General features: G+C 41.4%; 1 non-coding gene across 1 annotated transcript; it reads left to right on the top strand.

Moving 5' to 3' along the window:
* Positions 1-2,313: 2,313 nt before the first annotated feature.
* On the top strand, positions 2,314-2,420 carry LOC141650615 (small nucleolar RNA R71). Its single transcript, XR_012546637.1, has one exon. It is a non-coding gene; the product is annotated as a small nucleolar RNA R71 (small nucleolar RNA).
* The last annotated feature ends 6,288 nt before the right edge of the window (positions 2,421-8,708 follow it).

Genomic DNA, 8,708 nt, shown 5'->3' on the forward strand with positions numbered 1-8,708 from the left:
CACATCAATTGAAATCATTAGTCCCTCCCTCACTTCTCTCAAACATGACAATTATCTTGATCAAAGTATATAAAAATAAATCCAAAGATGACAAAAATGCAATACAAGAATTGAAATGCGAGTTAGGGAGTTAGAAATATTTACAAATGGTGGTTTAGGGAGGACTCCACCAAACTCTCATTCTTGATGAGATGTCAAGGGGGCATGTCCAAGGTGTTGTTGATGTTGCTCAACACCTTGAAGAAATAATCAAAAGCTTGTTCATTATCGTTATAAAGTTCTTCAATAGACCTTGGCCCTTGTTGTCGGTCTTGATCGATGGCATTACCAATGTAGGGATTAAAAATCCCTTCAAATTCGTCGTCCCAAAGACCACAAACTTTATTAAGTTGATCATTGAAAATCTCTTGATTTGATGGAGACAACTCTCCCAATTTCTTCTCTTGGCCAATGAGGCCATCCTCTTCTTCTTTGCTTGATTTTGATGGGCTTTTCAAGCTTTCCTTGTCACAATTCACTTGCTCTTTGAATGGAGCATCTTCAATTTTCTTCTTCCATTGGAGTTCCGACTTCTTCCTTTCATCCTTCCGGCTATAATGATCAATCATGAAACACGGTTCATGCAAACGAGGAGCTCTCATAGTCTTGTCAAGATTAAAGGTTATGCTTTCATCTCCCACTTCTAGAGTGAGCTCACCATGTTTCACATCAATCACCGCACCCGCGGTGTGTAGGAAAGGTCTTCCTAGAATGATTGGAATGTTGGAATCTTCCTCCATATCAACAATGACAAAGTCCACCGGGATGAAAAACTTCCCAATTCGTACGGGAACATCTTCCCATATCCCTAATGGTGTCTTCGTCGATCTATCGGCCATTTGGAGTGTGATATTGGTGCATTTAAGCTCTCCCAGCCCCAACCTTTTACTCACCGAGTACGGCATAACACTCACACTAGCCCATAGATCACATAAGGCTTTGTTGATCGTTGTGTCGCCAATGGTACACGGTATTGAGAAGCTTCCCGGATCCTTTAGTTTTGGAGGTGAACTCCCTTGAAGTATTGCACTACTCACCTTAGTGAAGGCGATAGTCTCAAGTTTCCGGATCGACTTCTTCTTTGTGAGGATGTCTTTCATGTATTTCGCATAGGCCGGCACGTGATTGATTAATTCCGTGAAAGGAATCGAGACTTCCAAATTCTTCACAATTTCCATAAACTTTCCAAGTTGGTCATCAAATTTGGGCTTGGCTTGACGACTTGGAAAAAGAAGTCTAATCACAATGGGCTCCTTCTCCTTGACCTTGTCTTCATTTTTCTTTGTACTTTCTTCTTTTGATGATTCTCCATCTTTGGAGTTTTGCACAATTTCTTCCTTATCACTAGCTTCCACAACTTCATCCTCAACTTGCTTCTTCGGTGCTTCATACCTTGTACCACTTCTCAAGTGAATGGCACTAACCGTTTCATGTCTTGGGGGATTACTTTGAGGTGGTAATTGCCCCTTTTGTCTTTGTGAGCTTGAAGATGCTAGTTGAGTCAATTGGGTTTCCAACATCTTGGTGTGAGCTAGGATGTTGTTTATGGTAGTTTCCTTTGCTTGACTATCTTTTTGCATTTGAGTGAAAAATTCTTGTTGATTCTTTTGCATTTGGAGGACCGCTTTTTGAACATCAAAACCTTGGTCATTTTGGTGATTATATGGATTTTGATTTTGGTAACCTTGGTTTTGATTGTAAAAAGGTCTTTGATTTTGGTTTCTCATGGGAGGTGGGGTGTATGTTGTTTGAGGGTTTTGAACATTTTGGCTTTTGTATGAGAGATTTGGATGGAATTTGGTGTTTTCATTGTAATAGTTGGAATAAGGGGTACCACTCTTGTATGCTTGGAAAGCATTCACTTGTTCATTTGTTCCCCTACATTCACTTTGGTCATGTCCCAAAGTTCCACAATTCTCACATATCCCACTTGGGATTGATGAAGATGTCGTCATGGCATTAACATGATGCTTTGGTGATTTTGAGACTTCTTCAAGTCTAGCCATAGCTTTTTCAAACTTCAAATTGATTGTGTCAATGTGAGCACTAAGTTGAACACCCAATTGAGTAACAGAGTCCACTTCATGCTTTCCTCCTTTAGTAGCCTTGCGAGGTCTACTATATTGTGAGTTATTGACCGCCATTTCCTCAATTTTGTTCCATGTTTGATTGTCATCAACTTCGGTGAACATTCCATTTGATCCCATGTTGAGAATGTTCCTTGAATCTTCATATAAACCGTTCCAAAATTGTTGTACCAAGAACCATTCGCTAAGTCCATGGTGAGGACATGATCGACAAATTCCCTTGAACCGCTCCCAAGCTTCATACAAAGATTCTTCATCCCTTTGCTTAAAACCCGTAATTTGAGCTCTTAGCATGTTAGTCTTTTCCGGTGGGTAGAATTTTTTGTAGAAAGCTAGAGCCAACTTCTTCCAAGAATCAATTCCGAGAGTGGCCTTATCAAGGCCCTTCAACCATTGTTTCGCGGTGCCAATTAGAGAAAAAGGAAATAAGACCCATCCAATTTGGTCTTGAGTTACACCGGTTTGAGAAATCGCATCACAATAGTCACAAAAGGTTTCCATATGAGAATGAGGGTCTTCACTAGGCATCCCCCCAAATTGGCTCCTTTCGACTCATTGGATAAAGGCGGATTTGGCAATAAAATTTCCGGTTAGATGTTGTGGTGTGGGAGTACCATTGGGTAGGTTCTCCTCGGTGGGTACGGAATGTGATGAAAACTTAGGCATTGTAGGTTGATTTTGGGGGGTATTTTGTAATGGGTTCTCCTCACCTTCTCTTGCAAAAGGGTTGATGAACTCAATAGTTGGTTGAATATCTACAACCTCACTAATACCTCTCAAATTCCTCCTAGCAAGTCTCCTATTGGTTGTCAAAGTTCTTTCAATTTCACGATCAAAAGGTAACAAATCACCTTGTGACCTTCTAGACATGCAAAATATCAAACAACTTGAAAACAATTAGAACAAACCTTGAGGAGTTTTACTTCCCCAAGGCAAAGAAAGACACAACTAATAACAATATAAGAAAATCTAAATCAAGCTAACACCGTCCCCGGCAACGGCGCCATTTTTGATCGGTCCGTTTCGTGTTCACAATTGAATAAGTGTGGTCGTTGGGTCACGTCCGAATCAAAACACAATTTATATCTTCACAAACAACTCTACAATTAGTAAAGAGGCAAGTAAAGGTCGGATCCCAAGGGGCGGGAATTGAGATGAGATTTCTATTGAAACTAGTGGTGTCTTAGGGGTGTCACAATTTGGGTTGATGTAGAAGGTCACTAACTAGAATAGCAATGGAAATAAACAAGCAAGATGAATTAAAAGGGTTGTAAACAATTGATAAAAAGCACTAGGGTGTCATGGGGTTATAGGGGAATCATGGGAATTGATCATACAAACATGTTCTCAAATTAAAAGCAAGCAATTATTGTTGTGATGGATTGAGTTGGGTTATATCTTACAATCCTAGGAAAGTTTGGGTCCCGGAGCCGAATCGATTAGATTGTACAACACCTACAAGTCGACTTAATCTTCCCTACTCAACAACATGCATGGTCTAATGAGACTCGAGTTGGTTTATGTCTTACAAGTCTCATTGAAAAGATAGGTGATGGGTAAAAAATGCAAGGATTCATAGGCTCGCATTTCATGAAACATAACATGTGCATGAGTTGAGATCAAAACAAGCAAGCAAATAAACCATGGAAGCATATTAATTTAAGCATGAATCATTCCCCATGTTGGTTTCCCCTAATCACCCATTAACCCTAGCTAAGAGACTACTCACTCATTATCATGTTGATCATGCTAGCAAGGTTGTCAATCATACCAACAAAACGAAACATGATGAATAAATGAAAGTAATTAACAATAATTAAAAAGGGATTAAGAGAATTATACCTACTAATGATTCCAATAATAAAGCAAAGATAAAAGAAGTACTTGATGCTTGATTGAGAGGTTGTCAATCTCCCAATAATAACCCAAATAATCTTCAATTACCCAAAATAAAGGATGAACAAGAGAGAGATTAAGGAAATAAAACTTGTATTAAAACTTGATTAATTGTTGATTACAAAACTAAAGAGAGATTTGATTGGTATTAACTACTCTAGGAATTGATAAGAAGAACATGCTCTTCTAATTAGACTAATGGGGTATTTATAGTGGAAATTAGGGGGATGCATTAGGGTTAACTAAGGGCTAAACTAGTAATTACACTTTTTAGATTGAGCAGGGAGGAGCCGGTATTTTTCGAAGGAAGGGCTTCTTTCTTTGTAGCTTGGAGAAGACGAAATTGCGCTGTACAGGAATCCGTGCGTTTTGGAGTCGGGACGGGCGGATTCTGGCGGTGGAACACGGGCGGCTTCTGGTGAATCCGGACGGATTGTGGTGGCTGCAAATCCGAGCGTCTTGGGATGAAACCGCACAGATTGTGCATGTGGAGGACGGCCGGATTGTAGACAATCCGCACGGATTGTTCCTCAGCAACATTTCTTCTTCTTTTCTTCCCTTTTCTTCATAAAATCCTTGGGGATTTCCTTGGGGACTCAAGGATCCTTTCTCAACATTGCTCATCTACTATAATATGTACAAAGGCCTTCTAATCTTGTCTCTCCTTGATGTTTGGTCATTGGATTCGATCAATTTAGTCTCGTTTTGCCATGAAAATGCAAGATTCTTACTCCTTTCCTACCAAGGGATCAAAATCTCAAAGAATATGCAAAACAAAGAACTAAAGATAATAAATGACCCAAATATGCACTAAAAAGCATGGGAACAAGGCTAATTCGGGGGTTAAATATGCGCTAATTATGGTCACATCAGAAAGCCAATCGTGACCTACCGTATTTGGGAAGTCCCGTCATTTTGCAGGTAAAAGACATTTCTTTTTCTTTTCCTTTTTTCTTTTTCTCTTCTTTTTTTTGTCTTCGTTCGTTTTTTTTTTATGTCTAATACCCGCTTTTGGTAGGTTTGGCTTATGGAACGGCTCCGATTGATCGAGCCCCCAGTTCATGTTCCTTCCTATCATGCTCGTTCAATTGCAATGAGGACTAGGCTTTACATGGTGGACTTCACCCGAGTCTGCAATTATTGGGAGAACAAACTGAAGAGCGATGATGGTCCCTTGATTAGGTGGATTGTACCGTGGTGGCACCTCAAATCTGTCACTGGAGTGTCTTCTTTGGATCCTACTCGGTCCGTGCGCGTTCCTGGCTTGGAGTTTATGGTGTGCATCTTCCCGGAGAGGCTGATGAGACAGGTTGGACTAAATCAGACGATCCCGAAGCTTCATACTGTCCCGCAGATTGTTGTGGCTTACTACAGAGAGCCGAAGGGAGTGGGCCATTAAATGGGCTCAAAGAAATGTGTGGTTCTTGAACTCTTCTGCAAATGCCTTGTGGGTGTCGGATTCTTATCTGCGATGGAGGAAAGCTACTACTCCGGAAGAGCGCGAGAGATTGAGGAAGCGCGAGCCCGTTGACTATAAGGTGCGCGAGGTAGAGAAAGAAAAAGAGAAGCATTTGACTGAGGGAGAGGAAAAAGCCGGGTTTCGAGTCGTTCATCCTTCGAAGAAACCGAAGACCTCTCCTGTCGTAGAGATGGTGATTGGCAAGAATGGAAAGTCTAGGCCTCGAGAAAGACCTTTGGTGATTAGGTCCGAAGTGGCGCAAGAGCGTCCGGCTCGAGGTCGCGACAAGAAATATGACAAGAATGACAAGGGCAAAGGGAAGATGGAGGAATAGCCCGAGTCTTTATTTATTATTTGTTATTATTATTATTTATTGTTGTAATAAAAGGTGGGGTTTTTTGAATCCTAGCCTATTCTATTTTTATTATGTAGCGTACTATTACTATTAGAAAAATGAATGAAATAAAAAAGGTTAAATGGTTATGAAACCGTTGTGATTTTCTATTTACTATTCTTGTCGAATTCCAAATGTAATGCAAATGTCCTTCTATTTACATTTTAAATATAATGGGTTGTATCCTGTGAAGGATTGCCTACATATTCACTTAAAAAAATGAAATCAAACCCTTGCGCGTAGTTCGAGTAAATGTAAAAGAATAACTGTTCTAAGCAAGAGCTTGTAATGAACTTAGAAAATAAGCATCAGCTTTTTGCTTACTCTGAAGGTGCAAATTTAGTTTATTTGATGATATGAGGATGACAAATTTGTCAAAATGCAAGAGCACAGTGACATTAGCTTATTTTAGCTTGGCCCGGGGCCGTTTATTTAGTGCCACAAGAGCGACACGTGGGGTTACGCGAGGCGCGTTTTTTGTTCCTATTCTAGGCATAGTACCGTTTTAGTTGGTCAAGGTTTGTTGGGTTTGAAAACTCATTCCCGTCTAGGTCTATGATTCTAACCGCACCCCCTGGAAGTATGGATTTGACTAGAAATGGTCCGGCCCAATTAGGTTTGAATTTTCCCCGCGGGTCGACAGGTAGAAGAGCTCTGACCGATTTGAGTACTAAGTCTCCTTCCTTGATGTTTCTTGGCCTAACCCTTTTGTTGAAAGCTCCTTTGATACGTGCTTGATATGTTTGGACGTTATGCAAGGCGCGTAGCCTACGTTCATCCAGGAGGATGAGTTCTTCATATCTATCCCTCTTCCAATAAACACGGGATTTGACTTTCGAGTAAGATACGCAAGGATGGTATCTCTAGCTCGACCGGTTGTACAGCTTCCATGCCGTAGGTCAAATAGAAAGGAGTAGCCCCAGTGGGCGTCCTAACAGATGTACGATATCCCCACAAAGCGAAGGGTATCTTGCTTGGCCAATCTCGATAGTTGTCAATCATTTTCTTGAGGATCGTGACAACATTCTTGTTTGCCGCCTCTACCGCGCCGTTAGTCTGTGGTCTATAGGGCGAAGAGTGGTGATGCCTAATTTTATACTTGGCTAGCAATTGCTCAGTTTCAGCTTGGAAATGTGATCCATTATCACTAATGATCTCATGTGGGCAACCGTATCGACATATGATGTTGTTTTGTATGAACTTTGCCACATTTTTAGCCGTGAGACTGGTGTAGGAAGCTGCTTCTACCCATTTGGTGAAATAGTCGATTGCCACTAGGATGAAACAGTGACCTCCTGTTAAATTTGGGGTTATCTTCCCGATTATGTCAATTCCCCAAGCAGAAAATGGCCAAGGAGATGTCATCGTATAGAGCAATGAAGGAGGGACATGTTGTACATTCCCGAAGATTTAGCAATTGTGGCAATGTCTTACGTATTTGATGCAATCGGATTCCATTGTGGTCCAATAATACCCCAAACGTGTGATTTTCTTTGCCATCATGGGCCCACTCATGTGAGGACCGCATTCTCCATCGTGGACCTCTTCCATCACTTTCCGCGCCTGTCAATGATCAAGGCAACGTAGGATTACACCAAGAGGTGTTCTTTTGTATAATTCTCCTTGCATGAGAACGTATTGGGAAGCTAGTAAGCGTATAGCACGTTGTCCCCTCTTATCCATATCTGGTGGATAGGTACCATTGAGCTTAAAATTCAGGATTGCTTGGAACCAGGGTTCCTGTGCGACTTCCTCTTCGTCGGTGATTTGGTGTACATAAGCCGGCTCTGACCGTTGTTCGATGCACAAAGGCATTTCCACCATGTCATCTGGCATATTAATCAAAGATGCTAGTTTCGCAAGAGCGTCTGTAAATTGATTTTCTTCCCGAGGTAGGTGTAGATACGTCACGTGATCAAAGAATTGGGTAACTTGGTCTATTCTGGCTTGATAAGGTGCTAGGCTTTCGCTTCGAATTTTCCAGATCCCGTAACTTGGTTGATGATCAAGGATGAATCCCCATGTACTCGGAGGTTTTTAATGCCTAAGCTCACTGCCGCTTGTAGTCCAATGAGACAAGCTTCGTATTCTGCAGCGTTATTTGTCACCTCGAAGTCGAGTTTGATAGAAATTGTTGTATGCTCGCCTTCAGGAGAAATGAGCAACACTCCTATTCCAAATCCTCTTAAGTTTGATGCTCCATCAAAATAAAGGTCCCAGGAGTCTACGTCAGTTTGGAGTATATCCTCGTCTGGAAATGACCAAGTGTCTATCGTTTGTGCGTCATTGATGGGATTTTCTGCGAAGAATTCGGCGACGGCGCGACTTTTTATAACTTTCAGAGGCACGTATTTGAGGTCGAATTCTGAGAGCATCAAGGTCCATCTCGCTAGACGTCCATTGAGGACGGGTTTTTCGAAGAGGTATTTGACTGGATCCATTTTGGAGTATATTTTGACGGAGTATCTAAGCATGTAATGGCGTAGCTTCTTTGTTGCCCACACAAGAGCGAGGCATGTCTTTTCGAGTTGTGAGTATTTGCACTCGTACTCCAAGAACTTCTTACTAAGGTAGTAGATAGCTCTTTCTTCACTTCCTACGGTCTGAGCTAGCATGGCACCCATGGTTGTTTCGGTTACTGTGAGATATAAACCAAGAGGTTGATCTCGTTGAGGTGGCATGAGCACTGGTGGTTTAGCCAATATCTCTTTGATTCGGTCAAATGCCTTCTGACAATCATCATCCCACATGGTGTGATCCGTTTTCTTGAGCTTCTTGAAGATAGGCTCGCAAATCATGGTGAGTTTCGATATGAATCGACTTATATATTGCA

Source organism: Silene latifolia, chromosome 3, assembly GCF_048544455.1.
Source record: "Silene latifolia isolate original U9 population chromosome 3, ASM4854445v1, whole genome shotgun sequence".
NCBI lineage: Eukaryota > Viridiplantae > Streptophyta > Magnoliopsida > Caryophyllales > Caryophyllaceae > Silene > Silene latifolia.